This window comes from Kogia breviceps, chromosome 15, assembly GCF_026419965.1.
Source record: "Kogia breviceps isolate mKogBre1 chromosome 15, mKogBre1 haplotype 1, whole genome shotgun sequence".
NCBI lineage: Eukaryota > Metazoa > Chordata > Mammalia > Artiodactyla > Physeteridae > Kogia > Kogia breviceps.
In genome coordinates, this window is record NC_081324.1 from 79,444,916 (window position 1) to 79,467,134 (window position 22,219).

General features: G+C 44.5%; 1 long non-coding RNA gene across 1 annotated transcript in view; it reads left to right on the forward strand.

Annotated features, from left to right (window-relative positions):
• LOC136792653 (uncharacterized) overlaps positions 1-15,230 on the forward strand; it is a 73,018-nt gene extending 57,788 nt beyond the window's left edge. The window contains exon 3 of the long non-coding RNA XR_010836749.1: positions 14,946-15,230. This is a non-coding gene — a long non-coding RNA (uncharacterized lncRNA). The remainder of the gene's footprint in view (positions 1-14,945) is intronic.
• Positions 15,231-22,219: the final 6,989 nt, after the last annotated feature.

Sequence of the window (22,219 nt, forward strand, 5' to 3'; positions counted from 1 at the left end):
GCTGAATCTCCCCAGGCCTCAGTTCATCACTAAAACAAGAGCATTCGGCTAGATCAGAGCTTTTAAAAAATGTTTTAATGTAGTAGAATATTTTAAAAATGCAATCCAATATATAAGGCAGGTGGGAGTGGTTAGTAGCCTAAGGAGGATCCCCAAACCTCAGCCCCACATCTTCCCATACCCTGGGGCTCCCCTGGGGGGGGCCTGGCCACAAGGTTACTTTCAGTCCACAAGTCGGCTGAGTGTTCCCAGTATTATGATTAACTGTGGCTATTTGATTATAAGGATGGACTCCTTTCTTGTCCTTTGTGGTAGGTGGGAGAAAGACCCCCCCCAAAGATATCCATGTCGTAATCCCTGAAACCTGTGAATATGTCACCTTACATGGCAAAAGGGACTTTGCAGATAAGGCAAAGTTAAGAATCTTGAGATTGGAGGATTATACTGGAGGATCTGGGTAGGCCCAGTGTAGTCTCAAGGGTTCTTTTACTTTAACAACTTTATTGGAGTATAATTGCTTTACAATCGTGTGTTAGTTTCTGCTTTATAACAAAGTGAATCAGTTATACATATACATATGTCCCCATATCTCTTCCCTCTTGCGTCTCCCTCCCTCCCACCCTCCCTATCCCACCCCTCTAGGTGGTCACAGAGCACTGAGCTGATCTCCCTGTGCCATGCGGCTGCTTCCCACTAGCTCTCTGTTTTACGTTTGGTAGTGTATATACGTCCATGCCATTCTCTCACTTCGTCACAGCCTACCCTTCCCCCTCCCCATATCCTCAAGTCCATTCTCTAGTAGGTCTGTGTCTTTATTCCCGTCCTACCCCTACCTTCTTCATGACATTTTTTTCCCCTTAGATTCCATATATATGTGTTAGCATATGGTATTTGTCCTTCTCTTTCTGACTTACTTCACTCTGTTTGACAGACCCTAGGTCTATCCACCTCACTACAAATGACTCAATTTCGTTTCTTTTGATGGCTGAGTAATATTCCATTGTATATATGTGCCACATCTTCTTTATCCATTCATCTGATGATGGACACTTAGGTGGCTTCCATCTCCTGGCTATCGTAAATGGAGCTGCAATGAACATTTTGGTACATGACTCTTTTTGAATTATGGTTTTCTCAGGGTATATACCCAGTAGTGGGATTGCTGGGTCATATGGTAGTTCTATTTGTAGTTTTTTAAGGAACCTCCATACTGTTCTCCATAGTGGCTGTACCAATTCACATTCCCACCAGCAGTGCAAGAGTGTTCCCTTTTCTCCACACCCTCTCCAGCATTTATTGTTTCTAGATTTTTTGATGATGGCCATTCTGACCGGTGTGAGATGATATCTCAATGTAGTTTTGATTTGTATTTCTCTAATGATTAATGATGTTGAGCATTCTTTCATGTGTTTGCTGGCAATCTGTATATCTTCTTTGGAGAAATGTCTATTTACGTCTTCTGCCCATTTTGGGATTGGGTTGTTTGTTTTTTTGTTATTGAGCTGCATGAGCTGCTTGTAAATTTTGGAGATTAATCCTTTGTCAGTTGCTTCATTTGCAAATATTTCATCCCATTCTGAGGGTTGTCTTTTCATCTTGTTTATGGTTTCCTTTGCTGTGCAAAACCTTTTAAGATTCATTAGGTCCCATTTGTTTATTTTTGTTTTTATTTCCATTTCTCTAGGAGGTGGGTCAAAAAGGATCTTGCTGTGATTTATGTCATAGAGTGTTCTGCCTATGTTTTCCTCTAAGAGTTTGATAGTGTCTGGCCTTACATTTAGGTCTTTAATCCATATTGAGCTTATTTTTGTGTATGGTGTTAGGAAGTGTTTTAATCTCATACTTTTACATGTCGCTGTCCAGTTTTCCCAGCACCACTTATTGAAGAGGCTGCCTTTTCTCCATTGTATATTCTTGCCTCCTTTATCAAAGATAAAGTGACCATGTGTGCGTGGGTTTATCTCTGGGCTTTCTATCCTGTTCCATTGATCTATATTTCTGTTTTTGTGCCAGTACCATACTGTCTTGATGACTGTAGCTTTGTAGTATAGTCTGAAGTCAGGGAGCCTGATTCCTCCAGCTCCATTTTTCTTTCTCAAGATTGCTTTGTCTATTCGGGGTCTTTTGTGTTTCCATACAAATGGTGAAATTTTTTGTTCTAGTTCTGTGAAAAATGCCAGTGGTAGGTTGATAGGGATTGCATTGAATCTGTAGATTGCTTTGGGTAGTAGAGTCATTTTCACAATGTTGATTCTTCCACTTCAAGAACATGGTATATCTTTCCATCTATTTGTATCATCTTTAATTTCTTTCATCAGTGTCCTATAATTTTCTGCATACATGTCTTTTGTCTCCTTAGGTAGGTTTATTCCTAGATATTTATTCTTTTTGTTGCAGAGGTAAATGGGAGTGTTTTCTTCATTTCAGTTTCAGATTTTTCATCATTAGTGTATAGGAATGCAAGAGATGTATGTGCATTAATTTTATATCCTGCTACTTCACCAAATTTCATTGATTAGCTCTAGTAGTTTTCTGGTAGCATCTTTAGGATTCTCTATGTAAAGTATCATGTCATCTGCAAATAGTGACAGCTTTACTTCTTCTTTTCCTATTTGGATTCCTTTTATTTCCTTTTCTTCTCTGATTGCTGTGGCTAAAACTTGCAAAACTATGTTGAATAAGAGTGGTGAGAGTGGGCAACTTTGTCTTGTTCCTGATCTTAGTGGAAATGGTTTCAGTTTTTCACCATTGAGGACGATATTGGCTGTGGGTTTGTAATATATGACCTTTATTATGTTGAGGAAAGTTCCCTCTATGCCTACTTTCTGCAGGGTTTTTATCATAAATGGGTGTTGAATTTTATCGAAAGCTTTCTCTATATCGATTGAGATGATCATATGGTTTTTCTCCTTCAATTTGTTAATATGATGTATCACGTTGATTGTTTTGCATATATGGAAGAATCCTTGCATTCCTGGGAAAAAATTCCACTTGATCATGGTGTATGATCCTTTTCATGTGCTGTTGGATTCTGTTTGCTAGTATTTTATTGAGGATTTCTGCATCGATGTTCATCAGTGATATTGGCTTGTAGTTTTCTTTCTTTGTGACATCTCTGTCTGGTTTTGGTATCAGGGTGATGGTGGCCTCATAGAATGAGTTTGGGAGTGTTCCTCCCTCTGCTCTATTTTGGAAGAGTTTGAGAAGGATAGGTGTTAGCTCTTCTCTAAATGTTTGATAGAATTCACCTGTGAAGCCATCTGGTCCTGGGCTTTTGTTTGTTGGAAGATTTTTAATCACAGTTTCCATTTCAGTGCTTGTGATTGGTCTGTTCATATTTTCTATTTCTTCCTGATTCAGTCTTGGCAGATTGTGCATTTCTAAGAATTTGTCCATTTCTTCCAGGTTGTCCATTTTATTGGCATGGAGTTGCTTGTAGTAATCTCTCATGATCTTTTGTATTTCTGCAGTGTCAGTTGTTATTTCTCCTTTTTCATTTCTAATTCTGTTTTTGAGTCTTCTCCCTTTTTTTCTTGATGAGTCTGGCTAATGGTTTATCAATTTTGTTTATCTTCTCAAAGAACCAGCTTTTAGTTTTATTTATCTTTGCTATCATTTCCTTCATTTTTTTTTCATTTATTTCTGATCTGATCTTTATGATTTCTTTCCTTCTGCTAACTTTGGGGTTGTTTTGTTCTTCTTTCTCTAATTGCTTTATGTGCAAGGTTAGGTTGTTTATTCGAGGTGTTCCCTGTTTCTTAAGGTAGGATTGTATTGCTATAAACTTCCCTCTTAGAACTGTTTTTGCTGCATCCCATAGGTAGGACATTCCATCCAAAAACAACAGAATACACATTTTTCTCAAGTGGTCATGGAACATTCTCCAGGATAGATCATATCTTGGGTCACAAATCAAGCCTTGGTAAATTTAAGAAAATTGAAATTGTGTCAAGTACCTTTTCTGACCACAACGCTATGAGACTACATATCAATTACAGGAAAAGCTCTGTAAAAAATACAAACACATGGAGACTAAACAATATACTACTTAATAACGAAGTGATCACTGAAGAAATCAAAGTGGAAATCAAAAAATACCTAGAAACAAATGACAATGGAGACACGACGACTCAAGGGTTCTTATAAGAGGGGACAGGTGAGTCAGAGAAGGAGATGTGAGGATAGAAGCAGAGGAGAGAGAGAGAGAGAGAGAGAGAGAGAGAGAGAGAGAGAGAGAAGTTTGAAGATGCCATGCTGCTGTTTTTGAAGACGGAGGAAAGCCTATGGGCCAAGGAATGTGGGCAGCCCCTAGAAGCTCTAGAGAAAATGGATTCTTCCCTAGTATTTCCAGAAGGAATGCAGCTCTGCTGGCACCTTGAATTTAGCACTAAAAGACTCATTTTAGACTTCAGACCACTAGAACTGTCAAGTAATAAATTTGAGTTGTTTTAAGTCACTAAGTTTGTGGTAGTTTGTTACAGCGGCAACAGGACACTCATACATCCCTCTGAAACAGGAATCTACCCCACACCACAAATTGCTAGTTTCCGTGCTTAATGGCCAGACTGTTAATTGTAGCTACCATGTGCCAGCCACTGTGCTTAGTGCTTTATTTGTCTTATTTAATTCTCCAAACAGCCCCGTGATGAGAGACTGTCATGTCCATTTAGTAAAGATGAGGAAACTGGGTCTCTGAGAGATTATATCACCAGCTCAAGGTCACATAGGTGAGCATCTTTGTGACCATTACTTTGAACTGTTTATCAGGTCAATTACTTATCTCCATTTCATTAAGTTTTTTTCCTGAGGTTTTATATTGTCCTTTCCTTTGGAACATATTCCTCTGTTTCTCCACTTTCCTTGGCTCTCTGTGTTGGGGTCTATGCATTAGATGAAACAGCCACCACTCACAGTCTTTTTGTTTGTTTGTATGTTTTTTTAAAGATTTTCTGATGTGGACCAATTTTTAAAGTCTTTATTGAATTTGTTACAATATTGCTTCTGTTTTTATGTTTTGGTTTTTTGGCCCCAAGGCATGTGGCATCTCAGCTCCCCTACCAGGGATCGAACCTGCACCCCCTGCACTGGAAGGTGAAGTCTTAACCACTGGACCTCCAGGGAAGTCCCCACGCAAAGTCTTGAAGGAGAGGCCTAGTGTAGGAGGTGGACCTATTCATTCATCCATGCCCCAGCTCCTGGTGGTCTTTCAAGCCTTTGTGATGGCCCAAGCACCTCTTTTATTTTTAATGGCTCCCAGCAGTTGAGATTGTGCCAAGATCTGTCAGTGTCCCAAAGGGCAGGATCTCAGTCAGTGCCTAGACTCGGGGTGACTGCAAGCCAGACCAGCAGCAGCAGCTTTTTTTATTTTTTAGTTTTTTTAGTGATGGGATTAGTGCCTTTATTTATTTATTTATTTAATTTAGTTTTGGCTGTGTTGGGTCTTCGTTGCTGCGTGTGGACTTCCTGTAGTTGCAGCGAGCAGGGGCTACTCTTTGTTGCGGTGCGCAGGCTTCTCATTGTGGTGGCTTCTCTTGTTGCAGAGCATGGGCTCTAGGCGCGCAGGCTTCAGTAGTTGTGGCACGCGGGCTCAGCAGTTGTGGCTCGCGGGCTCTGGAGTGCAGACTCAGTAGTTGTGGCGCATGGGCTTAGTTGCTCCGCGGCATGTGGGATCTTCCCGGATCAGGGCTCCAACCTGTGTCCCCTGCCTTGGCAGGCGGATTCTTAACCACTGCGCCACCAGGGAAGCCCCAGCGGCAGCTTTTAAAGTATGCGAGTACGTACAGTCCTGTGGGACCCATGTGTGTAAGCCCGATTGGTCACCAGAGCCAAGTGATGTGGAAGTGCCCCTTGGCAGCAGCTGTAAAACTTGTGGTGCCAGACAAGGGCATAGGCTCCTTTCTGGGAGACACCAGTGAGCTGGAGCGAGGCAGAGGGCGAGTGCAAAGATTATGTCCACTGCTCCCTGAGAGCCCCTCCGTAGGCTCCTAGTTTTGTGCCACACCAGAGACCTGCCACTTAGGCAGATGCTCCTGGATAAACAAATACGCCTCTTTCTCAGGAAGTTTGGGGGTGTATTTCAGTCTGCTATCCATGCAGTGCCCTGGTGGTGGTAGCCTGCCAACAACAGTCTGTGGATCGCAAGCCCCTCTGTCCTGCAGAGCCCAGTGATCAAAGGGCATCCCTTGGGTAGTGGCGTCAAAGACCAGGGCGCCAGATGCATGTAAAATCTCCCATCTGGGAGACACTGGCTAGAGCGAGGCAGAGGGCATGTGATGATGGCGCCCACCAGCCTGCAGCCCCTGGATACGTGCCCCTCAGGTTGACACTTTAAGATTAGCAAATGAGCCTCATTCACCTAAAGTCTGGGCACCTCTCGACCAGCTGCCTCTGCGCTGGGCCCTGGGGCAAGTGAGTCCTCGCAGGAGCCCGTTAAGTGCCGTTTCTCAGTTCGTTTTAGCCTTGTGGGTCTCGTGGACGTGAGCCCCATTGGTTTTCAAAGCTAGATGTTTTGGGGCTTTGTCTCTCAAGTGCAAGTCCCGATGTGGTATTCAAACCTTCCCTCCTTAGGGAGAAGCTGCAGGTTTTGAGTTCCCTCCCGATTCTGGGTTGTCGCACTGAGGGTCGGGTGCCTGGTGACGCTGTATTCCAGCCTCTCCTGCCCGCTTCAGCGTGGGCCTTCTTTCCTTCACTGGTGCATAGGAGTTGCTCTAGCAGTTTTTAGTTTTCTTTTTCTTCCCAGAGGAAGTTGTTCATATATTGGTGTCTGTGGGAGGAGGCGAATTCAGGTCCTCCTATGTCACCACCTTGAACTGGAATCCAAGGTCACACAGGTAGAATGTGTGTGTGTGTGTGCGCGCACGCGCGTGTGTGAGCTTTGATGCAAATCCAAGTGTGTATGACTCTAAAACCATCGCTTTGTTCTTCTTCCTTTAAAAGATACCATTTCCAAAATAAATAAATAAATTTAAAGAAAAGAAAAAAGATACCATTTCCATTGGGTGCTGGGAAGGCATCCAGACCTCAAGCTTGCACATAACACCTCGTGCAAAGTCAGACTACAAACCCACACTAGCTGGTGTAGGACATTGGTGTCCTTATGGGTGTGTCGGTGTGTGTGGAAGGAGAATGGAGTTTTGAATGATGTTTATTTTCATCTGGGTGGCATATTCCCTGGGAAGCACGATTCTTTTCCCTGAAAATGGAGAGGAACAAATTTCCCCATTGCTTCTTAATTTTTTTCTGGGAAAATGACTGAATTCTCGTCTGTTCAATGTGCAGAGTCCTGTATTTGAAAGGAGGAGGTGGGGAGAACTGAATGACTGCTCTTCGTCTGAACACAGACCAGGCTTATTAGGAAACGCAGCAAACCAGTCTGGCTCTTGTTGCGTGTGGGGCGCCACGGTGTGACTATTCATGGGGCTTGGCCACATTTAAATAAAGCGCAGTAGATACAAAAGTCACCAAGCCCTTCTCATATGTGCTTTGCTAATTCCTTTTGATAAGTGGGATTTAATATAATTTTTAATATTTATTAATTGTTTCTAATTATGAAAGTCATAAGTGCCCATTTTGGAAATCTGGGAAAATACAGAAAAGTATCAGTAAGGGCAGTCAACCCATATCCCACCAAATTGCAGTTAACATTTTGCAGTATTTTTTTTTCTAGGATTTTATCTAAATAAGATCATGTAATTTGGGGTCCAGATTTTTTCACTTAATTTTATGTCATAGATATTTCCCATATCTTTAAAAGATCATTTCAAATCAGAAGCAGTCAGTGTAGTGGTAAAGAGCTTTGTCTCCAGCATATACAGTCTAGATTGGAATCCCAGCTCATTCCTTGCTAGCTATGGGACTGCAGGAGGTCACTTAACCAGTGGTTCTCAATCAGGGGTGATTCTGTACCCCAGTGGGCATTTGGAGATGTCTTTGGTGGTTACAAATGGGGGAGGGTGAAGCTGTTACCAAATTAAGTCATACAGACCCTGCTTGGGCCCTAGCCTGGCTGAGGCTCTCTACCTTAGCGGGCGAGGGGTCTTTTTCCATTCGGGTTTGAGCAGCCAATAATGAAACCAAAGCTGAGATCAACACAGTGCTAGCTTTATTCAGTGGCCAAAGAATGGAGAAGCGGTTACTAAGTTCACAGATCGACGTCTTGCCCACCTGGCGAGAGGGGTTTAATTTTACTGAGTAAAGACGCAGGGAGGATTGAGGCTAATGATGGGGTGGCATATGCATTAGTCTACAGGGAAGGGTCAGTGCTTTGTCAAGGGAATGGGGTCTCGACCCCTTTTCATCCTTTTTGGTCCTAATGTCTGGTCAGGGCTGCTGGTAGCTGTGTCATTTACTATGCTAATGTAGTAAAATCAGTGTATAATGAGACTCAGGGTCTGTTGGAGGTCAGATTCATCACCGTCTTGGTTCCAGCTGGTTCCATCTGTCTTTCGTTTGTTTGTTTATAGTTTCCTTTCTTATCGCTGGACCCTTTAAGTTAAAGATTTCCATTAACTCCTGCTAAAGGTGAGGGTTGAGGGAAGATTTGGAGCAGCTCTGGCAACAAAGCTACTACTGGCATCTAGTGGGTAGAGGCCAGGGATGCTGCTAAATATCCTACAGTACACAGGGCAGCCCTCACAACAAAGAATGATCTGGCCCCAAATGTCAATAAAGCCGAGGTTCAGAAACCTGGACTCAATTTCTTTGAGCTTCATTTACTCCCTTTGTTAGACGGGGATGACTTTTAACCATCATAGGTTTAGTGTGAGGTTTAAATGACAATCCATTTAATGTGTTTGGCGAGTATTAGGTGTGTACTAAGTGCTCAAGAAATGTTACCTGTTATTATTAATTATTAATATGTTAAACAACATTTGAAATATATACCAGACCCTTAGCTAAGTGCAAGAGATGTAGAACAAAGTATGATGTACACACAGTCATTGATTTTTACTTAGAGGCTGTTCATTGTAAGGAACGGAAACTATTTTGGTGAGCTCAGGGAGGGGATGTACTTGAGAATCTCAGGGACACATGAAACGAAATACAGCCAGGCCTTGTGCAGACCAGAACTTGGCAACCACTAGGAACAGAGCAGCCCTCTGGTTTCCCAGGGTGAAAACGTTCTCTCTTCTGTTTCTAGATCCTCTTTCTCTTGCTTGGCCTTCTCTGCCTATCCATGACTCAACATGACTGCCAGCCAAGACTGCTCTATATGACTTGGTAACTTCACTGTCCATCACAGACATGACAGAGAGTGAGAAACAGAGAAAAGAAAGAAGAGAAGGGGGGGAAAGAAAGAAAGAATGAGGATCTAATTGGTCATTGGCCAGAAAAAAAGGGACTGGCTTTTTTGGGGTCATGTGTCCAGCTCTCACCCAATCAGCTGTGACAATGGAAGGCAGGGACACTTGAAACAGATATGTCCTTCTAGACCTGTCCTACCAAGTTATGGGTTCCTTCTCAGTTGAGGTTTGTGGGGCAAGAGAGAAGCCCTAAAACATGTCTGCTACTCCCTGCTCTTCAGAGAGTTCAGCATAGTTAGGGAATTATCAGTAGAGGCAACCGGGGGCTGAGAAGAGGCAGAGGGAGATCTAGGATCAACTGGAGAGAGTCTTAGAATCATTCTTTTTTTAAAATAAATTTATTTATTTATTTAGTTATTTTTGGCTGCTTGGGGTCTTTGTTGCTGTGCGCAGGCTTTCTCTAGTTGCGGCCAGCTGGGGCCACTGTTCATTGCAGTGCGCGGGCTTCTCATTGCAGTGGCTTCTCCTGTTGCGGAGCATGGGCTCTAGGTGCACGGGCTTCAGTAGTTGTGGTGCCAGGGCTCAGTAGTTGTGGCGCACAGGCCTAGTTGCTCTGTGGCATGTGGGATCCTCCCGGACCAGGGCTCGAACCCATGTCCCCTGCACTGGCAGGCGGATTCTTAACCACTGTGCCACCAGGGAAGTCCTAGAATCATTCTTTAGTCAGAAGTGTCAAACTTGGAAGGAACCTTTGCAATCACTCAGGCTCACCCCACCCCCTGTTGGGGAAACAGGCCCAGGTCAGGAAGCTGTTTGGTGGCGGATCTCAGAGTAGAAAGCAGGAGCCCCTGGTTGTTGCTTTGCTGCATCATTCTTTCTTCTTTTGTTCCTGCTGTCCTTCCTGACTTAAACAAAAAAAAAGTGGGCCCTTGAAGAAATGGCTCTGAGATCATTTTCTGCATCTTGGGACTCCAGGAGGACTCTGGCCACTTTCCATGGGACAATTTAAGATACCAGGTTTGAACCATGTCACTTTTTTCCTGTCATCTTCCTCTTCCTTCCCTTCCTCCTCCCTCCCTTCCTTCCAATGGGAGCATACTGCACACTGACTTCCAAAAAATTTTTTTATTGAAGTATAGTTGATTTACAATGTTGTGTTAGTTTCTGGTGTACTGCAGTGATTCAGTTGTATATATATATATATATATATATATATATATATATATCCTTTTTCAGATTCTTTTCCATTATAGTTTATTACAAGCTATTGAATGTATTTCCCTGTGCTATACAGTTAAGATTTCATTGTTTCTCTATTTTATATTTAGTAGTTTGTATCTGCTAATCCCAAACTCCCCATTTATGCCGTCCCTCCTCTTTGGTAACCCGTAAGTTCGTTGTTTTATGTCTGATGCACTGACTTTTTATTTAACAATATATTAGGCATGTCATCACATGCCAAGAAATATAATTGTATATCATAACATTATTTTTAGTTACTATATTCCCCGGCATGTTGGACCATAATTTATAAAACAAATCCCCTTAAAATGGACACACTTAGGGGCTTCCCTGGTGGCGCAGTGGTTGAGAGTCCGCCTGCCGATGCAGGAGACACGGGTTCGTGCCCTGGTCCGGGAGGATCCCACATGCTGCGGAGCAACTAAGCCCGTGAGCCATGGCCGCTAGGCCTGTGCGTCCAGAGCCTGTGCTCCGCAACGGGAGAGGCCACAACAGTGAGAGGCCCGCATACCGCAAAAAAAAAAAAAAAAAAAAAAAAAAGGACACACTTAGGTTGTGTCTAGTCCTTCACCATTAGTTTAGAAAGTGCTCTGATGAACATCCGTGTAGGTAATTCATCATCAGGGTACATTTTTAGAAAAGGAATTGCTGGTCAACGGGTTGATGCTCATGTACAGGCATACTTTCTAGAAGAAGACACTCAACACCGTGACTTCATTACCCGGAGCCAGGAAGTTCTTCAGGATTTGGACAGAGCTGTTGGCTGCTGCTTCCTCTGTGGCCAGCCTGCTGTGGCCTTATCCCAAGCAGATATTGCCACAGAGGTCAGGCTTCTGAATCCCGTCATTAGCCTCCCAGATCCCTGCTGCTGGGCTGAGGGGCCGGTTGAGCCGAATCCTTCTCCATAGGCAGGAACCAGAATACAGTCAGTTCCCAACCTTGGACAGTTCATCATACATGCAGAGACCTAGGTCTGAGGAAGTGGTTTATTTACAGCTCCACACTTCTTTTGGCCCCGGGTACATTTTGCAATTGCATTTCATCTTCTGGACCCACACCTGGCCTATCTTCTAAATACTCTCTGAATGAAGAGCAAGAGGTCAAGTGCAACAGAGACTTTATTTCTCCTGGTTTGAGATGTTCATGCACTAGGTTGGCTTTTGCAGCCTTGAGTTTGTGGCTGGGAGAAGGTCAAAGGTTCATGGGAGGTAAACTGTGAACTGCTTCCCCCACATTCAGGCCGCTGGGAGAAATTACTTAGCGGTGATGTGGCCGGACCTCAAAATGGCAGGAGATGCCGACAGCAGGTGGAAGGCGGGCTTCTCTTGGTAGTTTCCATAGAGAGCTCCCCCACCTTGTAGTCAATCAATCAGTCCCCTTAAGTGTATACTGAGCGTTTACGAGCCTGGCATCATACAAGCACTGAGAATGCAGCCGTCTAGAGGTGCCTCAGAGAAATTTCTCTGGACGTGGGCTCTGAGGGAGAGCATGAACATGCAGCAGGTTAAGTAGGGAGCGCTCTGGGATCAGCATCTGATGAGGGAGGGGACAAAGCAGGATTGGGCAGAGGGGGCAGTTGGGCTCTGATGCAGTCTGAATGGAAGACTCAGCCAACCTGCTGGGGGCTTCTGAAACTGGGTGTCCCTTTAGGGCTGTCCCAGGTCGGGGATGAGGGGACCACCAGTCATTGCATGTGGGCAGCAGTGACCTTGCGTGAAACAGCTCTTTCCGGCCGAGGCTGTCCTTGTAGGAACTCAGCGGCTGGGGGAGTAACCCTTCAGTCCTGAAGGAGCAGCTGGGTGACGCAGCAGAGTCCAACAACGTCCTCCTGGGGCTCCACGGTGTAGTGAAGCATGAGCGTTCTGGTTGGCGTTCGTTCAAAAGCAGGGCCTGAGACAAGGGCTTGGGTGTAGGTGTAGGTACTTTATTCAGGAAACAACTCAGGAAGCAAGAATGAGGGAGGAGGTGGGGAGGTGAGACAGGGGAGGACAGAGAGGTACATGACTGAGCAGGCCAGCATTGTGGGTAACCTTCAGAGGAACTATGGAGAATGCACTTCAAAACTGTCCCCCCGGAGGACAGGAGATGTATGCCTGCTGCCTTCTGTCCCGCACTGGTTGAGGGTTGCCCCTGGGGGCACGCACCACTCTGTACTTCTAGAAGGCACCTGTGAAGGCTCTTCCTGTGGCTTTGAGGCAGGAAACCAGAGCGTCAGGGGGGCATTTGATGTGTGATGTTGTCAGTGGACATGGCCTTATCCCCCATAGAGGCAGCTGAAATCTGCGATGGGTCAAGGGGGTGTGGCGTGGACCCTCATTTCCTGAGAAAAGATAGAATCTGCAACACAACTGGTGAGGAAATTAACCTTGCATGTGAGAAGAGCTCTTGAAAGGGTGCCTTCCGCATCCCTCTGTAATCCTTTTGTGAAGATACCCACTTTAGAAAACTACATCGTCTCCTCTTAGAAGTAACTAACTAGCTAACTAAGTATTAAGCCCTTAACTTGTGCCACGCATTGTACTAAGGTCTGTCCGCGTCCGTCCAAGAGTTCTTCCTTTCTTTTTCCCGACTCGCCTCAGTCCCAAAGTCTCCTCTTCTGCCTTCTGAAGTCCCAGTAGGTGACCTTGGCTTCTACTTCGCTTCAGAGATTGGTGCCTTCACACCTGAAGTCCTTCAGGTGACCCCTTTACCTTTACACATGTCCTCACCACCATTTATTTCTGTCCTTCTAGCCTTGGAGGTAGAAGAATTTTTTTTTTTTTTTTTCTCCTACAAGCAAACCTACCTCTGTCCTTCATTCCACCTCTAGGCACTGCCTTTCAAGGTCTCACCCCCAAACTTCCTTTTTTCTAGGATCTTTGATCTCTGCCTCTTCACAGATTTTTTCTTTGCCTGCAAATTTGTATGTATGTGTATATGTATGTGTGTGTGTGTGTGTGTGTGTGTATACACACGCATACATATTCACATAGATAGCTAGATTAGATAGATAGTATATATACACTCTTAAAAAAAAAGACCCTCTCCTTGAACCTGCTCTCCTATTTGGCTACCTTATTCCCATTCTTCTTAAAAAATATTTGCAGCCTCCATTTCACCACTCGCTCAATGCCAACGCTCTGCAAGTTTGCTTCCACACCCTACCCGACCCACATAGTCTATTGAATCTGAACTTTCAGAGGCCACCAAAGATCTTGCAAAAACGTTATCTATTCTCCTTCTCCACATTTCTCAATTTTCTTCACTCCTGCAGGATGTTCCATCTCTCTTTTAAAATTCTGTCCTTTCTCTACTTTTCATGACACTGTTCTGTTATCTCTATAACCTTTCTTTATTCATCTTTTTTTTCCCCCACGCTGCGTGGCTTGTGGGGCCTTAGTTTCCCGATCAGGGATTGAACCCGGGCCCCAGCATTGGAAGTGCTGAGTCCTAACCACTGGACTGCCAGGGGATTCCCCTCATCTTTCTCTTTCAAAACTCACTTCTTCCACTCTTCCAAGAGCAAGTTCTCTTCAAGATTTAAATGCTTATTAACTCGCTTCTTGCTAGCTACAGTAGTGGTTCTCAAGCCTGGCTGTACCTTAGATTCATCTGGGGAGTTTCCAAAAAATGCTCGTGTCCACAGAGAATATTTTTAAATTAATTAATTAATTAATTAATTAATTTTTGGCTGCGTTGGATCTTTGTTGCTGCACGTGAGCTTTCTCTAGTTGCGGCGAGCAGGGGCTACTCTTGTTGCAGTGCGCGGGCTTCTCATTGCGGTGGCTTCTCTTGTTGTGGAGCATGGACTCTAGGCGTGCGGGCTTCAGTAGCTGTGGCACGCGGGCTCAGTAGTTGTGGCTCTTGGGCTCTAGAGCGCAGGCTCAGTAGTTGTGGTGCATGGTCTTAGTTGCTCCGTGGCATGTGGGATCTTCCCGGACCAGGGGTCAAAACCCTGTCCCCTCCATTGGCAGGTGGATTCTTTTTTTTTTTTTTTTTAATGTGATATTGTCTTTTTTTTTTTCTTTACTGGAGTATAGTTGCTTTACAATGGTGTGTTAGTTTCTGCTTTATAACAAAGTGAATCAGCTATACATATACATATATCCTCATATCTCTTCCCTCTTGCATCTCCCTCCCTCCCACCCGGCAGGTGGATTCTTAACCACTGTGCCACCAGGGAAATCCCCACAGAGGATTTTTAGGGTAGAGAAACTATCCTAAGGGATACTACAGTGGTGGATACCTGTCATTGTACATTTGTCAAAACTAGAATGTACAACACCAGAGTGAACTCTGATGTAAACTGTGGGCTTTGGGTGATAACGATGTGTCACTGTCGGTTCATCAGCTGTAACCAGTGAGCCACTCTTGTGGGTGGTGGTGGTGGTGAGGTGATTCTGTGCATGGTGGGGAAGGTGGCACATGGCACTCTCTGTACTTTTTGCTTGATTTTGCTGTGAACTTACAACTGCTCTTAAGAATGAAGTCTACTGGGCTTCCCTGGTGTCTCAGTGGTTAAGAATCCACCTGCCAATTCAGAGGACACGGGTTTGAGCCCTGGTCCAGGAAGATCCCACATGCCACAGAGCAACTCAGCCCATGTGCCACAACTACTGAGTCTGCACTCCAGAGCCCGCGAGCCACAACTGCTGAGCCCATGTGCCACAACGACTGAAGCCCTCGCGCCTAGAGTCCGTGCTCCACAACAAGAGAAGCCACCACAATGAGAAGCCCGCGTACCGCAACGAAGAGTAGCCCTCGCTCGCCACAACTAGAGGAAGCCCGCGCGCAGCAACAAAGACCCAATGCAGCCATAAATAATAAATAAAAAATGAATTAATTTAAAAATTGAAATAATTTTTAAAAATAAAGTCTATTAATTAAAAACGCTGATGCCCAGGCCCCATGACCAGCGATTCTGATTTATTTGGCTCAGGTGATTCTAAGGTGCAACAAGGCTGAGAAATCCTGGGTAAGACTGTTTTCCTGAGGATCTTTCTCGCTGTCAGGATTCACTGATCACTTTGAAGCATGAAATCCCCACATTTAACTTTCCAACTCTGACCTTTTCCATGATTCCCAGGTTTACAACCTCCACTTGTATGAACGTGTGAGATCATATCAAACTCGACATCTTTTTCATTTTCCAGATTCCTCTTGTCGTCCCAGTTTTTGACTAGTGCACCGACCATTGGCTTGGCTGTTCAGGTTTTACAAACCTTAGAATCCCAGCATCAGGGATTCTTTGAGCTCAAATCTCTGACCTTTACCCCAAGCTGAAACCCCCTGGCCCCCTGTTCCCTGGCTCTGCTTGAAACTTTCTAACCATGGAAGCTCAGTCCTGGGCAAGGATCATCTCCTTTTCAAAAACACCTTTATTTTTTCTTATCATACAGCTGATACATGTGAACTGTAGAAAACGATATAAATTCCTATTGGAAAGCATAAAGGAGAAATAAAAACCACCCGTAATACTATCACGTACCAATTACTGTTAATGTTTAGGTATATGAAAATAAACAGAGTAAAAGGTTACGTTGTGAAATTTTTTTATGTTATTTTTCACTTAGCATGACATCACGAATATTCCCCTGTCATAAATACTCTCTCAGACCATTTAAAATAATTTAAATGTTATTTTGTCTGCAAATTGGTCTCAAAGTCAAATACTGGAGAAGTCTGTGGAATAGAAAATAAAACTCTCCCCACTGTCTCCTGATAGATTATCCAGAGAGCAGTCTAAGGCGGTTCCCCCCACCCATTTATCTTTTTGGGACAAAGAATCTGATGTTTCTAGGAAAGAATTGGTTGGCATTCCTTACGCTTATTTTCTGGATTTAAAACATTGGATCATATAATCTTCCCAGATCCCAGGGCATCTAGAAGTTTTAACGGGCTCTTTGGGGTTACTCCACCCCTCTCTGTCACGACCTCCCTGGGGCTAACCGTGCTTAATAATTCCAACACGCTTTTTAATGGCTATGGCAATCTTTCTTTTTAAGGGAGTTCTGATGGTTGGAAAGCTCTTTATGTTGTGTTGAAAACTGCTGCCTGTTCCTTTTCCTCCTGGCCCCAGGCTTTCTTTATGGAGCTAGAAAAACAAAGCAAAACAAAAATAAAATAAACAAACAAAAGAGCAAACAAAAAATCCAAATACTAGGATAAACCCTAGTGTATTTTTGACCTGCCTTCTTGCCTCCCACCCCACCGAGGACTGATCTTCGGCTGCCTGTGGAGGCAGGACATGGTTAAGAGCACAGCTGTGTAGCCAGACCCCCTGGTTCCTTGAGCAAGGTTCTTAGTTCTCTGTGAGCCTCAGTTTCCTCGTCTGTGAAATGGAAATCACAACAGTACCTACTTAATTGGTTGCTGTGGGTATTAAGTAAGTCATGGGCCATTTAATAGACCTTTAGACCAGGCCTGGCATGTGCTGTCATCAAGTATCCACAGCATCTGGATTCTTGACAGAAAAGAGGAAAGCGGCAGGATTGTCAGGCTCTGAGATTCTTACCTGGAAAACTCATCTGGATGCAGGGACCCTGTTTATGTTTGTGTCTTTGACTCAGAACTCATTCTGGTGATTAGTATTGCATGTCTGCCTGTGGCTGCAGGGCCTAGAAACTGAAATTGTGCGGATGGTGAGAAAAACACAGGGGGCAGACATGGGACCGGGCGGGGGAAGGCACATAGCCAGGGTGGTGGACTCTGTGGAAGGGTGACAGAAGCAGGTGGTCTGATCTGGCAGCTGCTGGCCTCAATGCCTAGTAGCTGTGAACTTGGACAAACTGTTTAAGCCTCAATTTTTTTTTCATCTGCAAAGTGGGTTCATTAATGTGTGCTGAGGAATAATAATATGCCTTACCTCGATTATTCAGCTCTTGTTTGATGCTTCCAGCTTCACTCTTTTAATTCTCATAACAACCCCATGAGACAAATTCCACATCCTTATTCTACAGATGAGGACGCTGGGGTACTGAGAGGCAGGTCACTTTCTCATATCTGCATACTCAGAAAGTGACAGCGCTGGGATTGGAATCTAGGCAGGCTCTAGAGTCTGGGCTCTTAACCACCTCATTATGCTGATTAAATGAATAATAATAAGCCTACCGGGCTTCCCTGGTGGTACAGTGGTTAAGAATCCGCCTGCCAATGCAGGAGACACGGGTTCGAGCCCTGGTCCGGGAAGATCCCACAGGCCACGGAGCAACTAAGCCTGTGCACCACAACTACTGAGCCTGTGCTCTGCAACAAGAGAAGCCAGCACAATGAGAAGCCCGCGCACCGCAACGAAGAGTAGCTCCCGCTCGCCGCAACTAGAGAAAGCCCGTGTGCAGCAACGAAGACCCAATGCAGCCTTAAATAAATAAATGAATAAATAAATAAATTAATTAATTAGTTAAAAATAATAATAAGCCTACCACTTACTGAGCTTCTTCTCGGGTTGCTTTCTCTTCTTTAATCCTCATAACAACCTTGATTAAATGACTGGCCCCTGAAAGTCACCCAGTATGTGTGCAAGGATGCACTTCCCTTGGGTGGGAGCCTGCTTTGCTTTAGAGCAGGGGTCCTCATTGCTGCCTGCTCATTCGATTCATGCAGGAACTTGTCAAAAATAACAGTGCCAGTATTTGTGCGCTGTTTCTGTTTTGTTGTATTCATTTGTTTGTTTAATTTTTTAGATTCCACATATTAATGAAAACATACAGTATTTGTCTTTCTCCCTCTGACTCACTTTACTAAGCACAATACCCTCCAGGTCCATCCATGTTGTTGTAGATGATGAAATTTCCTTCCTTTTTATAGCTGAGTAATATTCCTCTGTGTGTGTGTATGTGTGTGTGTGTGTGTGTGTATGTGTGTGTATGTGTATGTGTGTGTGTATGTGTGTGTATGTGTGTGTGTATATGTGTGTGTGTGTATCACATCTGTATCCATTCATCTGTTGATGGGCACTTAGGTTGCTTCCATATCTTGGCTATTGTGAATGATGCTGCTATGAACATTGGCCTGCATGTATCCTTTTGAATCAGAGAACAAACTAGTGGTTACCAGTGGGGAAAGGGGTGGGTGGAGGGGCAAGATAGAGGAAAGGGATTAAGAGGTACAAACCACTAGGCATAAAATAAATAAGATACAGGGTTGTAATATACAGCACAGGGAATAGAGCCAATATTTTGTAATAACTTTAAATGGAGTATAACTTATAAAAATATTGAATCACTATGTTGTACACCTGAAACTAATATAATACTGTAAATCAACTATACTTCAAGTAAAAAAAAAAAAATAACGATGCCAAGCCGCACACCAGAGCTTCTGATTCTGTTAATTTGGGGTATGGGGGCCCTGCATGGGGAGTTTCCAAAAGCACTCAGAGTGACTCCCATCTGTAGGCAGCACTGGCTGCTCATTAAAACCATCTGGGACCTTCTAGATTCTGAGCTCATTGGTTTGAGCATCAGCCTTACTCACTGAGGTAATTAATGCCTATTGGACCTTACTAGGTGCCAGACACTGCATTACGTCATTGACTCCTGCAGTGACCAGCTCATCCTGGTTTGCTGGGGATTTTCCATCCCAAGAACCAACCCCTCAGGTCAGATGTGGGCAAACCAAGATGGTTGGTCACCCTCCTTAATCCTTCCCTAAACTTTCGTTTCTGATTGACCTCATTCACTTATTTTGCAACAAAACTCTGAGGAATGTTCTCCTGGTAAACCCATGTTGCAGGTGATGAAACTGAGGCACAGGGAGTATTGGTCACATAGTTAGTAGAAAGTGATCACAAAACACTACCACAACCGTTATTTCATTTCCTCTCGGGGAAACCTGTAAGATTAAGGGGGGACTTTTTTGGTCCCCGCTTTGTAGACAGGTAGAGCAAGGTTCAGGAAGGCTAATGACTTTCCCATGGTTAGTGGCCACTGTGTTAGATGGGAGATTGGATCTTCTGACTCCCAGGCCATTGCATGGCTTCTGTTATGCTGGGAGGGAGGATGGAGAATGTCCCCTTGAGGAGGCTTGAGGGTCACTGGCTCTGACACTCTCTGCATCTGTCAGCAGATCTGGGGCCTCCCAGCCTTCCCTCCTGCAGGGCTGAGAGTCTCGCTGTGGACTCCTTTCCTCCAGGTATTACAGGGTCTGTGGGTTAGAAAAGACCAAGATGATTGCCAGCAGTTGGGTGCTGTTCATTTAGAACATCTGCCCTCAGGTCCCCGAGGCCAGTTCCATCTGAGGACACACACGCATTCCAGGCACTGCCAGACTCTGAAAGCAGCCTCTTGCTCTCTGGGGAGAGGTCTGGACGCGGCTGATCAGGCTGTTGAAATGTCATCCGAGGTATGGAGTAACGGGGGACATGCCAGCAGAGAGGCACGTTTGTACAAAGGATTATTTTAGCATAATCCGGTGTTATTTAGGATAAATGGGGAGAGAAATGTGAGGTGTGGGTGCCTCGTTTCTCAACTCAAGGCAGCCAGCCTTTTTTTTTTTCTTTCCACCAGAAAAGTGACCAGCTGAGTGTTCCCTGGAGAGGAATGGGGCCCACCCCGCCCTGCAGCCGTTCAGCAGCCTGTTTTGCAGGAAGATTTGTGTATCTGAAGCACCAGTGCAGGGATTCTCATAGTACATGAGCTGATTCGAAAATGTTCAAGGACACTTCAAAATGTTCATTGTTATGTAGTTATGGTAATATAATTGGAATAGCCATAATACAACTAAATATGCAGTAAAATGGAGGTTCGTGAGGGCAGGGACTTTTGGCTATTTTGTTCATGGCTGTAGACTCAGCACCTAGGACAGCTGCTGGTACTCAGTGGTGCCCAACGAATGAGTGAATGAATGAATGAATCTCCCAGCACATGTGTAGCTTTACCAGAAAATGGAATTTGAACTTTGGCTTGTAGGATGGATAGGATTTAGTTAGGAAGAAATAAGTGAGGTTGTGGGGAGGGGATGATTCAGGTGGGGAACACAGCATAAGTGAAGACTAAGAGGCAGGACAAGCAAGGCCCACAAAAAATAAGCTAATGGTTTTTGAAGCTTACTATGCACCAGTCACTCTGTGAAGCTCTTTAACGTATTAACTAGTTAAATCCTCATAACAGCCCTCGTAATATCTCTACTTTGCAGACGGGGAAACTGAGGCCCAGAGTGGTGAAGTGTCTTGCCCAAGGACAGGCCGTAGCTCTGATGTGGCTACTTCCAGGACTCGTGCAAGGTCATGGCCCATTTGGAGGTCCATGGCAGGTGGAGTGCGTGTCCCAGCCAGCATGGGCCTGCTGCTGCCTCAGCTTAGGCGGTGAAGGCCTGGCGTCCTTTCTGCTCTCTGGCCTGTGGGAGCCGGCTCAGCGCACTCTGGGCCTGCTCCCTTTGTAACCCAGCTGCTGTTTTCACAGGTTTCCATTTTTAGCTCCCGGGACTGGAACACAGTGTTCAATGCACTGTAAACCTCAATGTCAGTTCGACTATACGAGAGGCGTGTGTGGGCTCCTGCTCTCCCGTTTCCATGTCTAATAATAACCCTCTGGATTCTCTTGTCCCTTTTCTTCCAAGGCCTGCAAAGCATTTCATCTGTCCCATTTAAGCCTCCATTTCCCCAGGGAGGCAGCTGGTGACTATTATGTGAAAGGGCTTTGGCAACTAATCTATTCTCTTCAAACGATAGGGGCTACAATCATCTCTGTCTTAAATGTGGGAGAACAGAGTTATGGGAGGATAAAGAGAAATGCTAAAGGAGCTGGTATTTAATGAATTTCTACTCTGTGCATCTTATCAAACCCTTGGAGGGGCATCTGTGAATTGTCCTCTTTTATGGATGAGAAAAATGGTTCAGAGAGGCTGAGTGACTTGTTCAAGGTCACACAGCTAATAATTGGTAGACTATGGATTTGACCCTGGATTTATCTCCAAGGCCTTTGGTTTCTCCATTGCATCACTAAATGGGATGTTGTGGAAATAAAGGCACAGTCAGATCCTAATTCTCTTGGCTACCATACCAAGCCAGTGCCCTGTCTCTTTCCTTAGAGTTTCATGTAAAGAAACTATAGATTGGAAGGATTATTTCTCATCAGTCAAGCCCATCTCTCACCTTCTAAAAAATATTGAAAGTAGGAAACTAGTTGTTTGCTTTTCCTTCCATCCCATCGTTCATTCATTCATTCATTCATTCATTCATTCATGCATTCAGCAAGCATTTACTGTTTCCTTTTCTGTGAGCTTGAATGGGATGAAGACACAGTCCCACTGAGTCTATTTTCTCCAGCATCTTGATTTCTACTAAAGTCCCTGTGTGACTTGGAACAAGTGACTTCACCTCCCTGAGCCCCAGTGTCCTCATCTGAAGAATGGGGATAAAAATGGCTCCTATTTCATAGGGGTTGTGTGGAGAGCAAAAAGCATTTGAGAGTCAAGGAAAGGATCAGCCTCAAGGGCAGACATGTGGGCCCTGTGAGGAATGTTCGGGGAGATGTTTTTAGAGCAGAAGTTGCTGGCAGAGTTCTGTGAATACGATGACCTCCACTGTTAGGTAGTCCCAACTTACTCTATCCATGTCCCACATAACTGTTTTGGAGAGGTTGAAAAGTTAAGTTGATTTAAATCAAATAGCTTTGATTGAAAACTGACTTGGTAGAGAGGCTGTGCACACCTGGATTCAAGTCCAGCTCTGCCACATGACAGCTGTGTGACTTTGGGACAGATGTTGTACTTCTCTGGACCTCAATTTCTGCTTCTGTAGATGGGAAATGATAATG